Source organism: Uloborus diversus, chromosome 1, assembly GCF_026930045.1.
Source record: "Uloborus diversus isolate 005 chromosome 1, Udiv.v.3.1, whole genome shotgun sequence".
Taxonomy (NCBI): Eukaryota; Metazoa; Arthropoda; class Arachnida; order Araneae; family Uloboridae; genus Uloborus; species Uloborus diversus.
Window position 1 is genome coordinate 172,355,054 of NC_072731.1, and position 24,642 is coordinate 172,379,695.

The window sequence follows — 24,642 nt, forward strand, 5'->3', positions numbered from 1 at the left end:
TAAAATGTTAATAACAAGAACTTTATTATTTTATGATATAAAATTTATTTTTAACTTTCAACAATTTTTACAATAAGAGTATCAATTTTCGAAAACTGCCTATATTACTATACTAGTCTACCCGTGTGGAACTCCGCACTGTGCTTCGAATCGTTTCATGTGGCAAATCACTCTTTAAAAATTTCAAGGAAAGAACATTATGAAGAAGAATAAAAAAGTAAACGGATTAAAGTAAACGGAAAAAAAAATAAACGCACAAAAGCATGCATGTAATTTGAACACATCAGCAATAAAACCTCGTTAAATACAGTGTTGTGATAATGTGATCATCTCTCACTTTTTGGTTGTACATATTTTCAATGCAAACATAAATATCATTAAAAGTGTGGCTGAGTGACTCGTAAAAAAACCATAAATGTGCATGTGAAAAAACGGGTTGTGGCAAATACAATCCTGCCTATGCAAGCCTCTGACGAAAAAAAAAAGATAAAAAAAATGTATTTATTGACACGAATTCGAACTGGTGCCATTCTGATTATCAGCACGACACTCCAACCAACCGAGCAATTGCGCCTTCATTTTCGAATGCTATTCATTGAAGTAATGTGTAATAAAAAACCGCAAAAAAGCTTTTTACCGAAAAAAAGAAAAGAAAAGAAAAAGACCATGCTTCTATGTTTTGTAATTAGCCAGCATGATACGCTTTAAAATTATTCGTAAAACATGGAATTTGATTAAGGAATGAAGAAGATTTCGCGTAGCGAATAAAACAAACATTGCAGATAAATAATAAATTAGATTGAAAGAAAGAGTTTTTACTTTTGAAAATCGATAGAATTTCCCATATCAGGCTGCTTTGACCGTTACAGCTTGGATGCCAGAACATGTTTTTCTTTTAATCGAACACTTAAAATTCAAAACCAAAACCAGTTGAACTAAGTTCGTTTTTCAAGTGACGTAATTTTTCGAACGTAGACAAGATGCATTTTTTTTTCACCGAAACCAGAGGAGTAGAAAATTATTTCTGAATTCTTTCTTTTCGAATGTGTGAAACCAAAACGAATAAAAAAGGAGCAAATTGTGCTTGAAACCGCTTGAACATGAGACTATATCAGAAACAGGCATGTTAAAATCCCGTCATTACAATATTTTTTTCGCAACCCCCCTGAAAACCTCTCGGGAACCACCGGTTGGGAACCGCTGCTATTGTAGAAAGACAAAAAAGCAAATTTGTTTTTAGAAAAATTTCATCCCAGTGCAGCAAAAAAGAAACTGTCGGAGGAAGAGTTTTAGTTTTTTTGCTTTTTAAACTGAAGGTTCAGCTTTATACAATCCTTTATACAGATGTATAATATATTTTTTCCCATAAAATGGAGTTTTCTTCTGAAAAAACTATGTCTTCGCAACCAAATAATGCAGTTTAACTTTTTTTTCTCGTAATTTGAAAAAGTTACAGCTTTGAATAGAGTTCAGACTATTTTTTCGGTTTTTTTATCCTCACAAATGTCATACAAGAAGAATTTTTAATATAAATCAAAACGTTTTAAAAATTATAAACTCAATCATCAAAAAATAAACTATCTACACCATAAGAATTGTACATAATTTTAATATTAAACGTTTTGATCTCGATAAAATAAGATCTTTTTTTGCGTTTAAGAAATTTTCTTGAATGCTTAATTTACATTGTTATACCTTTTTGGTAGCGTTAAATTAGTTTTGAAGATTATTACATATTTCCTCTAAATTTTCGAATTTGAATTACCATGGGTTTTCATGAAAAGAAAAGCATTCCATAAAATCAAATCATTAAAAAATCAAATAATCAAGAAATAAAATAAATGAATAAAGAGTAAAAATAATAAAATGAGATAAACAGATATTTTCCCTCATGTATAATCTTTATGTAGCACACTTGTATAGAATCTAAGAATGTTAAGAGTTGCTGCATTTCTCAATGGTATACTATTTTGTTATTTTACATACACTTAAAAGAGAAAAAAAAAAAAAAGAAGAAGGAATGAAAAGATATCTACTAAAAACACATGAAACTATTTAAAATGTATTTAAAATGGTCTCGAAAAGAAAATTTTAAAATTTAAGCGTGTTGAATTCCCACTAGATGTTTGGAAAACTTACGCACAAACAATGTGTTTGAATGTTCTTTGAGAAAAATGTGGAAAGAATTGAATTTTTGACACTTTTGGTAGCGATGTTTTGTTCGTGTACCACCATGATTGGATGCATGGGTAAAAAAATTGAAGATAAAATTAGTGTTTCTGGTTGAAGTTTCTGACGGAACAAACTGTCTAATCTTTTTCAGTAACTCAAACTTATTTACCTAAAAAATCAATGGGACTAGAAATGTTATTCTAACGCTAAAAATCGAAAGAATTTTTGAGATTCGGATACGTTTAAAGTCTTCTGTCTACAGAAAAAAAAAAGTTTTTGATATAAATAGAATACTATTTCCAGTAGACATTACGTTGACGCTAATTAACATTAAATGATTGAATAAAAGCGATGTAAATTCAAAGCGCACTTAATTTCATGATGTATCTAAATGATTGTTGGGACATTGTTTTTTCATTTAAAAGTTTTAATTAAGTCTTCAAATTTTTGGTAATGAAAAAGAGGGAAAGTCGAATAGTTTTGTTTTCTACCGGAACAGAAGAGCTGAAAACTATTTTTTTTTGCTGGATGAAAAATATTTATTTAAGTGAACTTTTGTTTATTATCTTTATTTATTTTTAATTTTAGTCATAAAGTTTTATTTTTATTAATTTGTATTTGTTCTTTTTTCGGCATTGAAAAAAAAAAGAAAAAAAAGAAAACATGTTTTATATTTATTTAATGGGAAAAGCTGAAAAGCGATTTTATTTTTGATGCATACTCTTTACTTTAAATTCTTTTTTTGCAAAGTATTAAATATTTTTAAATAGAATAGATAAAGGATTAGCTGCCTTTGGTATTGTAAAAAAGTGATATTTATTAAAAATTCAAATTGCTATATTATTAAGGCGATTGCTTTTTTGTAGTTCTTCTTTTAAAATTTGTCTTTCGTAACAGTACGCTTAAATATTAGACAAACTGCTGAATTTATAATGTTCCCAACAGAAAGTTCTCTAATGGTTGACGTTTAGTGAAACATAATGGCATATCAATTCTATAACGTCAAAAGTTTTTTTTTTTTTTTTTTTTTGGCAGGAGAGAAGACAACTTTCTGCTTAGAAATCTGTTTTAAATGTTTAAACGGTTTGAAATGCTATGCAACCTTTGATAATTGAGAGAATATTGATGTGATGCTAAAAAATCGACGTTGGTATATGGGAAAGAAGGCTCGTTTAGTTCTATACTGTACTTTTTGTTATTAGAAGAAATGATTCATATTTAAACATCACATGTTTGCTGATTAGGTTTTGGTATGGGACTCTTTTATGCAAATTGTGCAGCTTGGCAATAAATCTCTAAAATTGCACCATTTTGAATATTTTGAGTTTTTAGTAAACTTCTCCCTTATACCATACAAAAATGTTTTGTGTTCGGATACTGTTATAAATAATGCTAAAGGATACCGTTAGTTGCTACATAGGATCAAGATTATTTTCTACCTAACTTGCAATGAAAAACTTAATTTCTTCATTACATAATTTTAGGTCGTTCATTTTCAAGCTTCACAGGCACGAGTTTAACTAACCGGTTTTGTTCGTAAAATCTGATTAAAATACCTATTTTATTACTTCTTCATTTTAACTACACACACACACACACACACACACACACACACACACACACATACACACACATGTGTATGTATGTATATATATAGGAATGCATCTCGTAAAACACACACACTCTAAAGTTGATCTCTCTCAAATGAAACTTTCTAAACGCTTCTCAGAAATAATTACCGTTCTGCAGTTACGTAACAAAGTGTGATTCGTGGCAATGAACCACTGCACTGGAAAGAAAAATGGACATTCATCTGTCTGAGTTGAACCAAATCATGAATAAAACATTAATAGAACTGGGAATTCGATAGCATGGGGGCAAGAAGCATTAGCCATCTATTAGTTCAAGCGGTCGTTCACCCTTTTATGGATGATTTCAAGTGCTAGACACACGCACGTTGATGTTAGAGATGGATAGTTTATGCGAGTAATATTTATGGTTAATATGCTTTGTGTGAATATTGTAAGTTCGTGAGTCAACATAGTAAACGTACTAGTAAGAGTTCCACAAAAGCTTTCTGCATGAATCGGGTGATACATATTTACAACAATTGAGGAAAGAAATGTACTTTTACATTACCTTTTTAAAATATTCATTTAAAAAAAAGAAGAAAAACACCAATAGTTTTTCATGATTGTTAGAGTTTAAAAGTTATCTTTTGACCATAGATTCAAATATATTTGCTTGTTGCCGACTTACTTAGCAATAGTACGACTTGAAATTCCCTCATTAGACACCTTTTTTTTTGTATTTAAATTTCACCTTGCAGTAATTTTTCATTTCTCTTGTAGATGATGACTAAGGGAGCAATTGCCCTTAAAATCGGTTTGCCTGTTTTTCCGTTTTTATTTCCATGTATTGACGTTTTTTCAGTTTTCTTGACATTGATTTCATTTGGTGGGATAGAGACGTTTCAGTTTCAAACTTCAATTCTTCTTGACGTTTCAGTTCAATTTGCATTTTACATTTGCTTTTACAGCAAAGTGAGACAGAAAATGAATTTTATTTTAAATCACAGAATATATTAGAACAGCAATTTGTGAAATAAAATGTTTGCCTTAATGCAGAAACAAAACGCTGTGAAGTTCGAATTGTAAGAGATATTTCACACAATGTTTTTCCATACGAAACAACTTTAAGATCGACACTCTAAGACTAATGCTTCAGGGCTTGATGATCAAGAGCCTTTTTTGAATTAAAAAAGAAAAAGTCATTTTTACAAAGCATAAATTAACTATTATATTACTGTTTCTCAAACAAAGTCATCCTGCTTATTTTGAAGTGATTTAATTGAACACAATGACCTGCGATTAATCAATTGAGAGTGAAGTTATTTATAACTCCAGAAAAGTCTCTCGCATATCTCTTACTTTAATTGAATTCTGTAAATGTTGTTCTTCCCCAACAACACTAGTCTTGCGGTGAAAAAGGACTACTGTCAAACCGGCCCAGAAATGTGCAGGTCCAATTCCAGGGGTATACAACATGTCCCACCAAATAGGGTGTAATATTTTTGGGACGGCAAGGCAAACCTTGTGATATAAAAACTGTGAAACATTACTCATACCTGTTTCAACGCATCTAAATGTACTATTTTAGCCTGTAAAAGCGTTTAAACGGTGCACCAATGTTTGTATATGCGCAAAGTATTTTGAAATTTAACTATAACTTTTTGCTTAATCAAAACTGAAACTTGCAATAATAAATACCTATAATTTTTAATGCAGTGTTGCTTCGGGATTTTGACCCCCCCCCCCTCAGAAAAAGGGAAGTTTTGTTAGGTCCGATAAGTTAGTTATTATTAATTCTCCTAGAAAACCGCCCGTCAAGGTATGACGGGTGAAAATTGCTTCTACATTTGAGCGAAGCAATTGCCTGTTTGGTGATATTTTGGTAGTCGAAATTTTAACCCTAACTCCAGTGGATTAACCCAAAACTCCAGTAGATAGTGTTCAATCTTGACTATTTTTTCTTTTCTCCTAAAAGGACAGTCTTAACACTAAAGCAGTCATGTTACCGGATCCAATTCAGCCCTGTCAAAATAATTCATTTCCCTGCATGTCAAACATTACTAAAAATATTATCAAATTATCATGCTCTGGAGCGAGTTTCATTGTTGATGACGTCAGGAGCGTCACTCGATTATTATTATTATTTTTAATTAATATTATCATTGTTATTATCATCATCATTATCATTACTATTATTTGTATAATTTGGTGTAGGGGCAATAGAATTACTAACGCCAGCCTTAAAAGAATGTTTTGTAATTTTTGTCTCTCAACTTTGCTTTTCCATAAAACAGGGACTGTTACAAATAAAACAGTTTCAATGCGAATGGTTTCATTTTTACTTAAATAACAGACACAAAGAGCAATTACAATGTTGTATCATTAAAGGAAAACTAGCAATTGCTTGTCTCTAGTGCTAGACTTAAATTCTAACTGAAGAAGTGAGAGAGAAATCGAGTTTCCAAAACTTATTTTTATACGTAGTCTCAAATTTTTTTGAAGTAAAATTTCACGTTTTTTAAAAAATTTAATTTAATTTAATTTTTTTTAAGAGCTGACCTTGCCTTAGATCCACTGCAAAATTAAGCATTGCTTTATTTAGTGGCGGATTCACATTCGGGGACCCGTTGCAATGCATTTTGGTTGCCCCTAGAGATGAGCAATAATATTAGAATTCGCTGTATGTGGTAATATTAAAGGTTCTGGAGACCCTTGCTATTTCTCCCGCGGCACCCCGGGAGTTTTTTTCTTTTATGAATGGCATTTTGAGTTTTAGATGTCAACACCACTTACATATCTAATATTGTACGAACAGAGAAAAATTCAGATGAGATGAGTATCAAAATAAAAAATATATATATATAAAGGAGAGGGAGGCCCAAAGCGGGTAGGTCTTCCAATGCCCCCTATGGTGCGTAAGCGACGATGCATACGTATTTCCTGCTTACCCGAACATCCCTGACTTTTAATCAGTCCCAGCAAAGCGGCAGTGAAGCGGAATGGCGCAACCAGGCGTAAAATTTAAAAAATGATGCCCTTCTAAAAAAGATTAAGTATGCAACTTGTGATTAGTCGAAGACCATTTAATTTTATTGATTGTCAATAATATTACGTTATTCTGACACCATCCACCTACAAACTACGACGGTCATTTCGTTTTTTTTTATTTTTTAAATTTAAGGTTATAATTATTGAAATAAAAAACATGCCTTCAGGCAAAGCGGGTATAGGGTTTAATCACATATTTATTTATAATTTCTTGAAACATATGCTGACTTAGATTTTTAGTTTCAATAGGACAAGTGTAACTTTAAAAACTTATTTTTTCGGATGGCAGTTTATTAGTCTATTAATTTAATCAGTTATTTCTTTATGTTTTATAAACAAATGTACTGACTTTAAATTGGATAAGTATAACTTTTTTACAGATTTTTTTATAATGGCAGGTAGCTAGTCAATTATTTTAATCATTTATAACTTCATATTTGATTGGCAAATGTACCAAATCACAATTAGTTAAGCTTACCCGCTTTGGGCCACCTGGTAGGGCAAAGCGGGCTTCGCAAGTGTTTGTAATTTTTATAATAAATTAGTATCGGGTTTAAATAATATAAAAATCACTTTTCATTTTGAATTTCAAGAACTCTGCTAGGAAATAAAACCGATATTCTTGCGATTAAAATCCAAAAACTACAATTTTCAGGCGTTCTTCGAAAACCTACCCGCTTTGAACCACCCTCCCCTATTTATGTATAAATCTTAAGGAGATTTTAAAAATAAATTTTCTTTGCCTTGCAAGACTTTTTAAACATCCTGCATATTGCAAATGGAGAAAGTAAACTTGAGATTTGATACTAATAACGTAGTTGTTTTTTTATTTCGTGAATGCTTTGAAACGTGGTTCGATTCGACCATAAGAGAAGTTACTGCGAATACAGTGAAGTTAATTATATAGCTCATCCGACATGATGTTCGTTTTGATTACCTAGATGTTTTGTAATAGTGTACTTAATAGAAAGTTAAAATAATAATAATAATCTTTAAAAATACTTCAAAAAACAACTTTAAACCACGACATCATGGCCCAATAAATAAAGAAATATTGTTTAAAACTAAATTTATGCATGAAAGTTGAATTTGAATAGGCAAATACGTTATCTTTTTTATTGAACAATACCTGACACGAACTGCGTTAATGCTAGCAGAAAAAATGATTTTATGTATTTTTCTGGCGGAACCAAAAGATATTTTTATCACTTCCGGTGGCAGCATCAGGAACTACCTTTCCATAAATATGCATGCATCATTAACATATTGGCCATAACAGATGCAACATGGTACTTCGGATACGTATATCGTGTTTAACACTTTTTGTGGATTTCAAAACATTTTGTTTCTCCAAAGCTTCTTCTTTGCCGTAAGTAAACAAATTATTACTTTTTCTCTGTACTTAATATGTTTCATGGGAAATGGAAAAAAAAAGTTAAAAAAAATTTAGGAGAGTAAATTTAGCTTTTAATTCATATAAAAAGACTCCAAATATACCAAATTGTTGTAAAGCAATGAAAGGATACCAGTTTTTATGAAATGAAAATAAAAACAATAATGAGGATGTATCTAAAATGCGTATTTAATCTCAAAAACACGGTCAATATTCTTTTAGCGAGTTTTTCTTTATGAATAATTCAGTATATTTAGAATATGAGTCCTTAAAATATTTATCACATTTTATCTAGATCCAAATGCTTTCTGATCATTGTTATTTCAGTTCCTTAAATATCGCTTTTATTTTAGTGCATTTAAGCGAAAATATAGAAAATTATATTACGAGCAAAAGATTATTTTTTGATATTGATAAAAACCGGATTCTATACTGTTCGTTGAAGGAAAGCGAGAAAAATTATTATTATTGTCATTAAAGAATAGAACTTTAATAGAATTGAGTGTTTGTAATTATTTTCTTTCATGAATTAATGAATTATTAAAACTGACCGCCACAATTTAGTTTCATAGTTTCTTCTTTTTTTCTAGCTTTGTTTATCTTTTCGAAAAAAGAAACAAATTTTGAAAATAAGTTTTCTGTGTCTTTTATAAATAAATATTTCACCTGATGAATTGATTTTATGGTGGAATTAAGTTTAGTGTTTTTAAGATGCTTTAAGATAAAGCTTATATAAAAAACAAACCTAATAGTGCAACCAGTTCATGGTGCAAATAATGTTTCATAATTAACTCTGATGTTTTTTTTGTCCTTTCCTAGAAAAGTAAAAATATGATGTTTTTAATTTTACCTTTTCCGTTTGTTAATCTTTTTATTGTTGCACATTTAATATTTTATTGTGTTAAGAAATGAATAAAAAAAAAACTTTCTAGCAAAAATCATGTTACTAAAAGATTTTTTTAAACAAAAACTAGAAAGTGCTTACAGTTGGAGTCGTGTTTTAGTTAAAACAAGCTACCAATTAGTAGTATCACAGGATAAAGCGTAAATTATTGCCGTTGCAATGAATGCACATTTCTTGAAAAAAAAAATTAAAAAAAAAAATCGCCACGCGTTTTGTAGTGAAAGTTACAATTTTCAAACTCACTAGTCTGTTAAATTTTTTTAATGCTTTTCATGGTTTTCTTGAACATACATTTTAGTTTCATTCACACATTCTGAAAGTTTAATAAAACTTCCTCTACTGCCGATACGAAAAAAATTCACGAATTAGTGATGCATTATATAACTGTCTGAGGCTCAGATTTCGTGATAAGTAAGAACACTCAATATAATTTACATATTGCAATTCATAATCGTGACAAGTTTATATTTTGTAACACGCAAAGATAGTCAAAATAAAACTGATAGCGAAAAAACAATGCGACAGGCTTTGTTAAGGTTCTTAGAAACGGTTTATATTTAAATATGTAGCCCGAAATTGAAATTGTTTCCATGCGTACTAAATATAGCATCCTTCCGTCGCCTTTTCGATGTTTCACTGCAGGGCTAGTGTCGGCGGGGAAGAACGACTTTTACAGAATCAAACTAAGCGACGAAAAAATTGCGATAAAATAATTTTCTCAATAAGTTATATAAATTACTTTAATTAATTTTATAAATTACTTTACTCGTTTTTGAAAAGTCACAAACCATTGCGCTTGGTTGAATTACTTCAAAATAATTTAAATTAAGGCAAGTTACTAAAAAATCATTTATGTTTAAATACGAAATTCCGAAACTGCTATTGTGTCCTTGTGTACTAAATTATAGCGAATTTCCGTTGCCTTTTCGGTGCTTCACTGCCCGGCTATAGTCTTCGGGGAAGAAAAACTTTTATAGAATTGAATAAAAGCAAGGAGAAAATTGCGCTAAGATTTTTTTTCTCGAATTATAAAAATTTACTCGAATTTGAAAGTACTAATTAAAAATGAGTTATTAAAACACAAAATAAGCCACTCTGCTGAGTAACGGCTTGTATTTAAATATGTAATTCCGACATTACAATCTTTTCTTTGTGCACTAAATAAGGACCCCCCCCCCCCCTTTGCATTTTCTGTGCTTCTCTGCAAGGATAGTGTAATCGGGGAAGAACAACTTTTACAGAATTTTTAAAAGCAACGAGAAAACTGCGATAAGATATTTTTGAGCTTTTCTTGAGTAGATCAAACATCAAATTTTATGAAAAAATCCTTAAATCATTTAAAAGATTGTAGAATTGATTGCCAAATAAATTAGAACCAGGCATGTTTGTTGTTTAATTATAAATATTAAACTACACAGGCAAAATTAAATTGTCTATGATACACCTTTTCCAATACCCGTTTTTAACATTAAGTACGAATTGATTTTCGGACGAATAACTGGTATTAAAAAGACGAGAGAAACATTGCCAAAATATATTATCAAATGATCATGCCGTGGAGCAAGTTTCATTGTTAATGACGCCAGGAGCGTTACTTGATCATTCGCTATATATATATATATGAGGACCAGAAAGGATCCTAATTTCAGAACCTGAAGATATTTCCTTTGCATGCATAGCTGCTATTGATTAAACCTATTAAGCATCAACACAAGGATGAATTAACAATAAATGTTACAATTAGTAATCATTCTTTTATCAGAGAAAACCAATTGAAAATCGATTTGCAAGGCAGTCAGTTACAGTGGGAAACATATATAAATAATAATAATTAAAAAAAATTAGAAAGTTGAAATTAATATCAAAAGTTTGGTCTTGTTAAAAAACCTCCGATAAAACCTCTCTCAGTGGAAAACATATATGAATAATAATAATTAAAAAACATTAGAAAGTTAAAATTAATATCAAACTCAAGTTTGGTTTTGTTAAAAAACCTCCGATATAAACCTCTCTCAGCGGAAAACATATATGAATAATAATAATTAAAAAACATTAGAAAGTTAAAATTAATATCAAACTCAAGTTTGGTTTTGTTGAAAAACCTCCGATATAAACTTCTCTCTACTTTTTGCCTTGTCGTTGACAAGAGAAATACTTGACAAAATTATAAAACTAAAAATGATAGTTAAAAACAAACAAAAAAAAAAAAAGAAACATGAGTTTTTTTTTTGCCTTGTCGTTGGCAAGAGAAATAATTGACAAAATTATAAAATTTACGAAACTAAAAATGATGGTGAAAAAAGAAAAGTGTTTATAGACGTATTAAAAAAGTAAGAAGATTTGATAACTTGACTTCTTTGGTCCTTCCCTATCACTACTGCAGCCAGATATTTTCCCGTGAAGGGTTTTGGGTCCTAAACTACGTCTTTTTATGCAAATATTTTAACATGCCATTACTTACAATATGACTTAAAACCAATTGCTCTGGAAACACTGAACTGTTTGCCCCGAGCGCCTTTGTTAATCATATAACATATCCGAGAAACAGAAATGGCATTTGTCAAAAATTTGGAAGAAAAACCGAAAAGTTACTGATATAAAATCTAAATTTAATGCGCTTTCATGTCACAGAACTCGCTCAAAGTTAGTTTACATAACTGATGCGCGGTGGCTTAAAAACGGTATAATAAATGGTCATCATAAAAAGTTTATAATTTTAAATTAAAGTTTTTGACAAAATTTGACTACAGAAAACTACCAGTAAACATATCATCATAGTTGCTTTTCGCGTATTGTAGAATTTGAGAATAAATCAGCTAAAAAAAAAGTATTGCGAAAGACGTTAATTCTCTCCAGTGCTTATGAGTTGTGACACTTCTATTGCCAGGTTGCAATATGTTGCACATCGCTCACAAAAGCTCAAGATTCAAAAGTAAAGAACACAAAAAATCTCTAGTGCTCAATAGATGGCAGCAGAGTCGCTTCAATTGTGTTTCTCTGCATGGAAAACAGTTTTCGAGTACCGACCGGCGTTTATGCCATGTGGGTTATGCATCCAAAACATCTGAGGGGAAGACAATGCTAACTCATTTGTAACTTCCAAACTTGAGGATAGAAGCAAAAAACAACTACAACTTCAGCATGTCTACTTCTAGCGGAAGTTTGTAAGCACCTCTTTTTTTCTTTCTAAACTACGTTTAGAGATCAAATCATAAATTGATTTGTGTCTCGGGCTTTTTTTAGTTACTTTTGATTGATGTTTACATTTTTTTTTTGGTTCAGTCGTTATGGAGACTAAAAATAACGAGTTAAAAGTCCTTGCGCTTCTAAACGTTTGAAATGGGAACAGTGTATTTGTTTTTTTCTGGAAATAGAAACGACGACATTCGGAATAATACCGGAAGTTATCTAAAATAAAAACAAATTATAGAAGCACTTTTTTTCTCCAGATCAAAATGCGACAATGTTATATAAAAAATAAAAACACGTTTGATGCCTACGTAATTTACTCTTGTTTGCTTATAAACCATGCATAAGTTTTAAGTGTTGCAGTAGTCTTACATATATTAATTTGAAAGCAGCACGCAGTACATAATGTGTTAAGATTTTTTCAAAATGTATTAATATTTAATTAAAAAATATTGTCTTCAATTAATTGCTGAGGAAATGTCTATTAGGAATTCAAATTCTTTTTCCAATGACTGTTTATTAATTGCTTGACGAGAATACGTGTACAGTGCACCGCCGACCGTGTGTATAGCGCCATCAATAGCAACACTGTACACCTATTCTTAAACTAATTTATTGTGTAGTTTAAAAAAAAATGTTGCACCTTTTTTAGTAAAAAATAATGAATTTTAATTTGAATGTATGTTAAGGTTATAAAAATCAATTAGGAAATAATCCTCGAATCTCTATCTGTCGTCTATTTCTTGTATTTAAATGGAAAGAAAAAAATTTCTTTTGAAAAAATAATTTTTAATGTGATGAATTTTAGTTTTAAGATTAGTTTTCATCAAGCATAATAAGAGTACGTCATTAAAAACCGAAACAAACAACACATACAACTAATAACATTAAACCACATTTTAAATACAAAGTAAGTTACTCAGAATTTAAAAGTGAATAAAGTGTTTTAACACTCAGATCCTTTGACTTACTTTTGAAGAATATTTATATGCAATTTCTTCATAAACGTAAAATAACAAATTATTCCTACTTTTGAATTAAATATGTGTGATGCGTATTTTTACTTCTTTTTTTACCGATAGAAACGTATTAGCAAACATTTAAGGTGACATTACGGCACTTAAAAACTGTTTCGCACTGTTGCAAATAGCCTTCGTGTGAATTAGGCGTGACGCGTACTCATTTCCGTCCCTTGGCAATTTAATATCATGTTTCGGATTTCATGGATATTGTTTACGCGTGTCTTTTGTGTATTGTTTACATTAACTTGAATATGAAGATTTGCTCAAAATTATGACCTTTTGCGAATCAAGAATTTTTTCCACCTTACACTTTCATGTTGTTTTCAACTGGGCGCATTTTTTCGGGGAAAGGTGCATTTTTTTTGCAGTGAGAAGTAAAAAAAAAGAAAAGAAAAAACCCAGGTAATTATTAGAAGAAAAAGTTGAATCATTTTAAATTATCCCGAAGAATGTTTACCCTTATGATATTTCCGAATTAAATATTATAATCTAGCTATTGAAGATGAAACATGCCATAAAAATTAAAAATTCATTATTTTTTTACTTTTAGTCCGTAATTAGTAAGAGTTTAAAAAGCTGACAAATGTAGAGTATTCTACCAAATGAACATTTTTCGCTCAAAAATAAATAACATATTTAACATTAAAGAATCTTTGATTTTTGGACGACTCTTTTTTAAGTATATTGACCCATTATTTTTGCAAAAATAATAACAAGAGTAATAAAAATAATAATTGTTATTATATATTATATATTATTATTATTATTATTTTTATAATTATTATTATGTTATTATTATTATTCGTTATTTATAATTATTACTAATATTAAAAATTATTTATTTTTATTATTAATTATTACTATTATCATTAATTATTAATTATTATTATTAATTATTATTAATAATAATTAATTATTATTAATTACAATAATTTTTATTATGACTGCTGTTGTGGTTGTTGTTGTTTCTTACAGGTCATCTTTCGATTCCCCAAATCCATTAAACTAACGAAAAATGCAATTTGTCTTTTTCACATTTTTTTCAGAAATTGTAAACACATTTTTATCAATTATTCAAAATCCGTAGCTACGATAGTGTGACTACACGGTCCTGGGCAGGTAAACGGCAGTTTCTACAAAAATGAGTTTTTGTCACACTTGAAGAAGTAGAAGTAAAGTATTGGATTTTGACGCTCGTTTCATGCTTTAATTGCAGCTGGAACTAAATAAGCACGTTTTGTACAGTAAAGCTGAGTTAAAATGCCTGACGAAAATGCCAAAAAAAGAGGAAAAATTTGCTGCTGCTTACATTTCCAGGGCAGTTAAGTCTGGAGAATTAAACACTTGATGATTCAGTTAATATGGCAATATTGTTTGTGACAGTATAATTTTGGTAGTTTAACATTCACCAATTCGAAATTAGAAATTTCGCTTTTTTTTGCAGGTCTCTATTACGCAGGATAAATCATTCACTCTGTTTTGCAACAGAAAGTATGTCTTGAGATCTACCGTTATACCTGTATTAACGTCATTTCGGTACGTTAGACGCCTGACCCGAATGTGTTTTAAACATTAAAAAAATGTAAAAAAAAAAACCGCATTTTTTGTTGGTATGGATGGATTTGAAATGTTAATGTTCTCTATGAACAGATGAATCACTTACTTTTCTTATACAGCAGTAAATGTTGCAATTTTTTGTCCTATAGAGTCAAAAAAAAAAAAAAAAAACATTTAAGCAAATTTTTTTTTAAGTCATAAAAAACATTGAAATTCTCTATTTTCTGAATTTTTAGGCTCATTTTGCGATTGGAAGACATAACCCAATTTCAAAAAGGGTTATTTGTGTTTTTAAGTCTACCAATCGCCACCTATCGCGTTATAGTGACACGAAAATAAAAGTTTTGTCAGTTGCGTACCATCCTATTGTCTGACAGTTCTACTCCAGTATTGTTTTATTCCGTTGAAATTTGCATTTTATGTATTTCAGTTTCTGTTTGAAATTTCAAACGTCTATTATGAAATTTGGCTCCGCCCTCCTAGATATAACATTTCAACGATTTCACTGGAAGCTATGACAGAATCCTTAGAGTTTTAAAATATAGTTAGGCATTCTTGGTCTTGCTTTGACACTCTCCCACCAAAACCAAGAAGGTCTTGTTACCATTCGGGGGAGAAGTGGAGGAGTTGTCTTGCTTTGACAGTAATAGCGACGATTTGCTTATATTTTTACATCACGCGCAAACAACAAATTATGATTATCTGGGATTCAGTTGCGAGAAGGTGTGTTAAAATATAGGAATACCAGTTACTATCGAACAAACCAGCGATGAACAACACAAGCTCATAGTCATTTAATTAAATGGAATAAAAGTTGGATTTTCAAAAATTCTGATTGTCAGATGTGGTTGACGACAGCGGCAAATATTAGATTTTTTTTCAAATTGGGAAACCTCTTACGAGGACGTTGTTACGAAAGAGTAGTGCTTATGTAAAAAAGTAGTCGAAAAAAAGGAATTGTTATAAGTAGTGCATGTTCATAGCTTTTGCCTTAAAGCTGCTGGTGAGAAAGAAATTAGTATAATCCTCTTGTATAAAAATGAATAAATAAAAAATGAATTAGTACATGCCACACACATAGTTTTTTCTCTCAAAGTGAGACGATTTAGCTTTGGTATTTGATTACTTCAAGAAATGCAATAACATGGGTTGAATAATAACAATAACACAAATAATAATATTGATAATGATAACACCACCACCACCACCACCACCACCAACAACAACAACAACAACAATAATAATAATAATTATGACGTCGACGACGACGACAGGAGCAACAATAATAATAATAATAATAATAATAACTACAGCAACAATAACAAATAATTATAATGAAAATAACACAGCTATAACAACAGCAAAAATAATAATACTAATAATTACAATAACAATAATTTTAAAAAAATAATAAAACCTGGCGCAATTTGAGATCAGCATGTGGTTAAGACAGACAGTAGTCGAGATAGTTTTCTTAGTTAACATGTTAAAACGTGGTGGAAATACGCCGGTTACAACATATGAATATTGTAATAGGCACAGTATTGACATTCGTTAAATTAAAGCAATATTGATTTGAAATATGAATACCAAAATCGACTATGATGTGTTAATTAATCAAAACAGTTAAGGGAAAATACTCGTTTTTTTTTCACTTACATTAAACATTATTTCCACATTTTATGATTTGTTTTATTCTTAATTTTGAAACAGTATTGGTGGTTTTAAATTTTTTTATAACAGAGTGTTAAAAGATGAACAACCCTTCTCTTGCTAGATGAGAAACAAATAGATGGGACAGAGGGACAATCGCAGAAACAAAAAGATAGAACTTTCTCGTACTGCTTTTTAGAAATTTTCTCCTCCTTATAATGTTATTTTATTTCATTTTGAATACTTTAGAAGCATTATTTACGCCATTTTGCTACATTTTATTCAAGTACTACATTGTTAAAGTATAGTCAAAATCATTTGCGCTTTTTTTATTAATAATTGTGAAAAATCATTTTTTGTTTCTTGGATAGGTTCCTATCTAAAACTCGACTGCGAAAATTTGAACTTTAACTTGTCAGAAACGAGTCTAAACTGTTATTGCTTTCACTTTTCTGTGGCCTTGATATCAGTTTCGTTCGTTTTGTGATTATTTTGTTGATAGCATGTGAAATAAAGAAACATAAATTAGCCAACTAATGAGACTTTGTGCGCTATTTCCCCAAGAACAGCGGGGAGTTGCAGATAAAATCAGGTATCAAAAATTTTGCAAGGATTTGATTTTTAAAGCCTCTATTTTACAAGACTGTACTTAAAAGAAATGTTCATTGAAAAATAACATTCTTTCACATATTTTTTGGTGAATACATACCCATACTTTAAAAATTTTGATACCAATCGAAGCAGCGAAACTTTTTAAATACTCCTTCTCTCTCTCGCTATAATTTATTATCTATCATTCAATAAAAATTTTAACTGCGTCATAAAATTTAATTTCATGGCAATTTGTTTGGCGTCATAATTCATTAAAATAAAATTGATGTTTATTTGGATTACCATAATTTACATAGTCCTAAACCGCACACCTTTCTCATATGAGAAATGAAGGGTAGTGGAAAAAAAACTGGTACCTATAATCTTTCTCCAATCGAATTTTGGCTAGAAAACGTTTGTTTATTTTTACATTTCGCAGAAGTTAGATAAAAAGCGCACTTATATTCAACGCGAATTAAAACATGAAAGAGAAACTTTAAAACAATTGAATCCGGCTGGTGGCGTGATGGTTAGGCACTGGCCTTCTATGCCTGTGTACCCGGGTTCTGACCTTGGGTGGAAAGTCGGTGGATTTTCGAGATGCAGAAAATCACCAGCGCCCATGTAGTATGATTATACGGTATGTAAAAGATCCCTTGGGTATTCTTTTGGCTTAGAATTCCCTCGGCAAAAGTGAATTCCTAGTGCAATTTCGCATCAAAGAGAGCCCAGGTGCTTCCATCTGTTGGAAACTGGGCGTCAAAAAACTACTGTGTCATGCATCGGCGCCTTAATGGTGACACATGAAGGACTAATGCATTGTTCGGCCGTCGCGTAGGTCTGGTTATGGCCCAGCCGCCTCTTCTGGTGGGTTTCTTATACAGCCCCAAAGGAAAAAAACAATTGAATTAAAATATTTAAAAACATATCAATAACACTTTGTGCGACAAGGAAGTGAACCGTTAGATTTTTCTGCATAAATAAATTGACACTCTAAAAAGGGTTCATTAGAATCTCAAAACTTACGTGTGCTTTGTGCTCTGCCATCTTGCTCTTTTTAAATAAATATTTGGTTACTTCATGCCTATTAGCATAAATAATAAACATAATTTGCTCTAACCAATATAAAATGTTATAAATAAGAAAAATAAAAATTGAAGTATTATTAAAGAAGTAATCATTAATTCGTGTATTAAATCTCACTTACTGGAACACAGGGAAAGAAATAAAATGAAACCAAATGTTCTTAGGGGGGTTACATTTTAAGGTGTCTAAAATGTCAGGAAGGTTGCATAATTATCACATACGTTGGCTATTTTTGGCTCTGTTTATAGCTTTTTATCCGTTAGATTTAGAATAAGGTAAAAACGGGAGAAATGAACCACCATGTGAGATAAACCAGTCAGAAATTTCGTTAGTGCGCCTCTAAACTGATGGAATATTTATCTCAGTCTGGTACGAAAAGACATTTTGTACGGCATGTTACTGTTTACTTCTTCAAAAACATAATATTTTGTTAGCCAAAAACAATTGTTTGTTTTGGTAAGACAAATAAATGTTTACTTTGAATGAAATGTAATCTATCTGGTATTGTTTGGGTACAAGTCGGCTAGGGACCGATTTACACACTTGGGTGCCCCGGGCACTGACAAATATGGTGCCCCCCCACACAAAAAATATGAAGGTATTATTTTGATAGGAAAAAAAATTTAAAATATCGATTTCATACGAAAAAAGTTAATAATTAAGATGTTTTGCAAAGAAATCATTTAATATAAATCTAAAATAATTTTATGGTTTGCATGTCAGAAATTTTCTTACAGTCGCAGATGGAAAAACTATGATAAAAATTGTAAAAGTAAATCATAATGTGCTTTCTGCACATCAATAATTCTTTATATATTTTCTCACTTGTTTTCTTGTCGTAAATTCATCTATAATGTCCTCATAATCAAGTTTTAGGTTAAACTTCCTTCTATTGATAACAGAGCTAATAAAGACAATTTACCATTAGAAATGAGAGTACGCAAAGGACACTTAATTCTGTTCAATAGCGTAAATGATCGTTCTCCACAACAATTGACTAATATGCTTTCATTTAATAAAAAAATTGTCAAATGACTAAATTTTTTTGTTTCCTTTAGTTAGAAGCCCCGAACACTGGTCCCTAAAAAAAATTGATGACAGAAATTTGGTGCCCCCTTTCCTTTGGTGCCCCGGGCCCGGGCCCCGAATGCCCTGCCGTAAATCAGTCCCTGAAGTCGGCTTCCTAATAACCTAAAATGGGACGTGAAATCTACAGTGAATGGTTAGCGGGGATTATACTTTTCACCTAGACAAACGGGAGAGATGGACACCGTCTAGATGGAAGAACTATGTAAACTTCAACCTTTAAAACAATGATTTTCAAAGAACTGAACTTAAAATACAAAGGACAGTACTTTTCTGTTTTCGGAATATGCCAACTACCTATACTACAAAAGGTTCTTTGAAGCAAATTTGAAAAATGCTGTTAAAGCCATCCAAGAAAGGAATATGGGTGTGAATGAAGCGGCAAAAGCTTTCAGCGTTCCTAAGACTACTTTAAACAGAATATTCAAAACTCATTATTTTACCAAGGGTGCTTTAGGACCGTCATCGGTACTGTGGGGTGGCCATGAAAATGAAATTGTTTAACACATACAAAAAATACAGAATCTGGGGTTTTCACCTTCTACAGATTTTCTCAGGATTACGAATTATCTGGAAAACTTAAAATACCTCGTACTTTTTATAAACAACTTAAAAGGCTGGTCATGACTGGTTACAGAAATAACTTTAACAACTTACGTTTTATACATATAAAATAAACCAAAAAATAATGTATGTTGACTTAATAGTAGTTTACTTGTAAGTAACTTTATTTTATTCATGTAATGAAAATAATATTATTCTCATGTAATGAACTTATTCTCATGCAATGAAAATAAGAACTTAATTACAAAACATGTGAAATTATTTCACAATTTTTTAGTAGTTCCTCTTTCACTCAAATGGTCCATTTCACTCGGACTACTTCGAGTGAGATGGATCGCATAGCAAAAGTTTAAAAAAATTACCATAATAGGAATTAATTTAAAGATATCACCTTCTATAATTTTTATAAGAAACATCATAAACTACATGTATATAAAATGAAAAATAAAAAATATGTAAATGTACAGCTTTTTGAGAACGGAGAAAAAACGTGGTACATCTCCCTTATAATTACCCTAAGCATGAGAGCACAGAATATAATTTTCGAATTCAATAACAATAATAATAATAACATTTTTCAGTTATTATTTTCAAGGCCGGACATTTTCCTTCAAGTTTTCTCATCAATTCGGATGAAGGCTTGAAATCTGGACAGTGTGGACGAAACTCTGTTGCTCTTCATAAAAACTCGAGATTCATAAAAACTCGAGATTCATAAAGACAAAAAGTTATGAAAATATCTTTATGCGGCTTGTTTTGATTGATAGCAATGACTTTGATCTAGCGTTGCCTGTTTATAGCCTTTCTAAACATTTCCTCCTTTTCTTTTCCGTTTTAAAATTTCATTTAAGTATTACTTTCCTGTTTTGTCTTGGTTTTGCTATGCAATCATACAAAGATTGTGGAATGAAAACTATAGCTAATTATGAGCACAAGGTGTTCTTAAAATTTTTCCCAATTAGAGTCATCTCATTGTTTTGCAATTTTTAAGTAATTACTGATTTTTTCTCTTTAAAACCCTGCGGTTTGGAACTTTCATTGCATGCATTATAACTAAATACAGCTTCTCTGAAAACGCATTTTTTTTAACAAAACTCATAAGACCCTTTATTCCGGAAACTGCGCAGAATGTATCTTCCAAATGTTTACCGATTTTTCCTCAAATTTATACGTATTATAATACATAATTTTCAAAACTTGAAATTCTTTTATTTTTTATTGCTTTAAAAAAATGTCGGAAGGATCAAAACATTATGATTTCAGTTAATTTCAAGAAATTCGTTCGTTAAGGTGCATAAAACCGTGTTGAAAATAAGGATAGAAAATTTTATTAGTTCCTCCAATTGATTTTGAGATAAAAGGTAATTGAGATTTGAGTCATCCGACAAAATCTTTTGTCGAAAATCTTTACATTTATTTGATCACGCCTTTCTGCACTGAAAAAGAGGTTCCATAAAACCCCAAAAGACGTGCCTGCTTTTTTTTTTTTGAAATTTGTGCTTTTTACTTTGTTTTTTCTTACCACTGCATTCTTACACAAAGGCATTTATTCATTTCTTACCGAAAAATGAGTTTCACATATAAAAGCTCTCAAAATGTTCACTTAAATTCAAGAGTAAATAAAAGAAAAAATAACTGTCATTCTCTTCCCTTTCTCCAGTCTCGAAAAATCGAATTAAGCTCCTGCTCAGGGCTGGTTTTAGACTTAACGGGGCCCTAAGCTGTTTCAGGTATGGGGCCCCCTTTTGTAGTTTGAACAACGTTTCTCACGGTGGTGTACGAGGCAATTTTTTATTTTTTCCCCCTTTACTATGTTTGTGTGTTTCCTCTGATACACACAGCAATACTTTTACTTTTTTGATCGTTTTTTCCCTGATGTTCCTTTTGGATTTAATGGTATCAAGAGAGTGATCCAGGACTCCCTTTTAAGTGGAGTATAGAATATCTTCAATGGTAGGGGGTCCGAGGGGTTTCCCCCCGGAAAAAGTTTGAAAAAGAGATGTAATATTCTGCCTTATATATATATATATATATATATATATATATATATATATATATATATATATATATATATATATATATATATATATATATATATATATTGAAGCCCTATAAAATGTAGTTGAAACTACAAAAATATCAGGACAGAAATAGGCAGACAAAATTTTTTTTTAAAGTTACATACTCTTTCACAAATTAAGATAATGCACAGTAAAAATTGTTCTAAATATAAAAATATCGATTGTAAAAGATGCTTTAAAAGAAATGGTGTACAGATTTATAAAATGGGTAACAAGAGAGTAACATATTTCTCATTTAAACAATTCATTTATACACTTGATAAGAAATAAAATTGGAGCCCAACTTTGCTTCGAATTTTCAAAGAATTATCTAATTATTTTCAACAACTCTAGAACAATTATTTAGTTCACTTCATTTTTACTTTACAATCTCTGATATTTTAGTACTTGATTGTAAAGTTTTACACTCCTAATCTAACTTTGTAAGAAACAGCTATTTTAAATTTAAAGGAAAATAAAACTGGATATCTCATTACAACAACTTTTCTTCAGTTGCAAGTGGGACAGAAAACGAAAAGGAATAGAGCGTATTTTTTCCATGCTAAACAGATTGACAATATGCAGAAGTAAGATAACAGCAAGCAACACCCAAAGAATTTCCAAAATGATTTACATAGATGGCAAGGTGTGAGTTGCAAAAATTTGTAATATGATTCAGAAACGTAAGAACCATGGTTTTTACATATTTAATGCAGGATAAAGCAAGGAACTGAATTTAACATATATTGGCATTTCCTCTCCCTACCCCCTCCCATTTGTGGTTTGTAGCCACACTTTTCCAAATTTTCAAGGTTTTCAGGCACTAGAAAATAAAATTTATTTTTCAAGTACTTTTTTTTTGGAACAAATCATACTAATTTCCGAGAGTTGTGGGCGCTAAGCAAAGCGGGGGTCCTAAGCTATAACTTGCTTAGCTTGTAAGTAAATCCAGGCCTGCACCTGCTGGAAATTGTTCAAGAAATAATCTAGTTATATCTACTAATTAAAATTTTACCGCTTACGTTTTGTTTCCTTACCACTAGAAGAAATATAGACATTATACGAGAGAAAACTTGAATTCACTTAGGGAAAAGAAATCAAAAGAATTAAGATTTTGCCGTTAAAGTGTTACTATTAGAAATTTTAACATAATTTATACTTTGTTTTCATGAAATAAATATTAAAGAATAAGAGCATTTGCCTCCCTTGGTCTCAGAAACAACGTTTCCTGAAATTTATTCGAATAATTTCCTGTCAACATTTCATTTAATTTTTTTTTGAAAAAATGGTTATAGTTATCATAGTATAGATAAGTTATTGAAAATGTGGATTTAATCTACACTGTTCCAAATAAATACATAAATAAATAAATGAAATAAAATAAATAAACAGAAAAAATAAATAAATAAAATGAAATAAATAAATAGAAAAAATAAAACTAGTGAAATAAAATAAAAAAATGAAAAATAATTTTTGACTAAACTAGCCATTAAAAAAGCTAAATTTTATGTTCTTGTCCTTTAATGGTCATACTTGAAATTTTAATTGTAATACTCATAATACAAATAAAAATAAGTTTATTTAAGAACATAAAAGTATTAACTTTCAAGGCATTCAAAAAGGACTTTTTTAGCAGCATAAATTAATAATAAAGGTATTAATAGTGAGAAAAATAAATTTAGAAATCTTTAAATTAATTAAAACCCTTATCTATTCTATTTTTTTGCAATCCCAAGCAAAATTAACTAAATATTTCAGTAATAAATATACAAATTTTCACGAAAAAGCATACGCGAGAATGAATAAAATAACTGTCATAATTGGCTTTCGCTACTGTGCGAGTATTTTGCAATGCATTTTGCTTTCTAGGTTACCCCAAATCATTTATTGTAAAAATGAATTTCAAACGAATCTGTAGCTACTTGGCTGAGCTTAAATCAATCATCTTTCATTCGTGTACAAGGGGACAGTCGCTTACCAACTTCAGCTGCAAGCAGCCCCATTTGGATCGCTTCGTGATTCGAAATAACCTCTCCCATTCTCGGAGATTAGCGAGCGAAGTGAGCAAGGGGCTGAGCTTCCTAGTGATCGTTAAAACAATTGAGTATGGTTTGTTTAAACAATTTTATTTTCCAACGTATTGCGTCAAACGAAATGTTTATAAAAATAATTATTTTTAAACACATTTCTTCTATTAACACTAATTTAGATGAATAATTCATATGCGCATAGGTGAAGTGACTTTTACAGCAATTAAACACTTTCTGAACGGCATTTTAGAATTTCGTTCCTTCTGTAAATTCTACATCATAGCCTATTCAAACTTTTAATCAATCGGGTCTTAACATACATTAAAATAAATTGTCCATTAAAATCGCATTAAAAGAAAGGACCATAAAACGTTTGACCTTCGTTTTGATCTTCAACAACCAGCACGTAATCTTTCCACGAAAGTGGGACAAGAGTTGTAGAGATTTACCACCTCATCACGGGATGGATCTGACCATTAAATCAGTCTCTGTCCCATGGGTGATTAAGACCTACTTTTGGTATGCAGTGTTACGGAGCTGATTACTTGGATCCCGCATGAAATGTTCAAAATGAATTTCACGCTTAGATTGTCGTAAATGGTAATAGTGAAGAGTGAAAAAAATGTAATGACATTTATTACGTTCTTCAGTTAGGGAAATTAATGAGTTGGGAAAGAAAAAGAAAGGCATCTTTTCGTCGCTAAGCAAAAAATTAT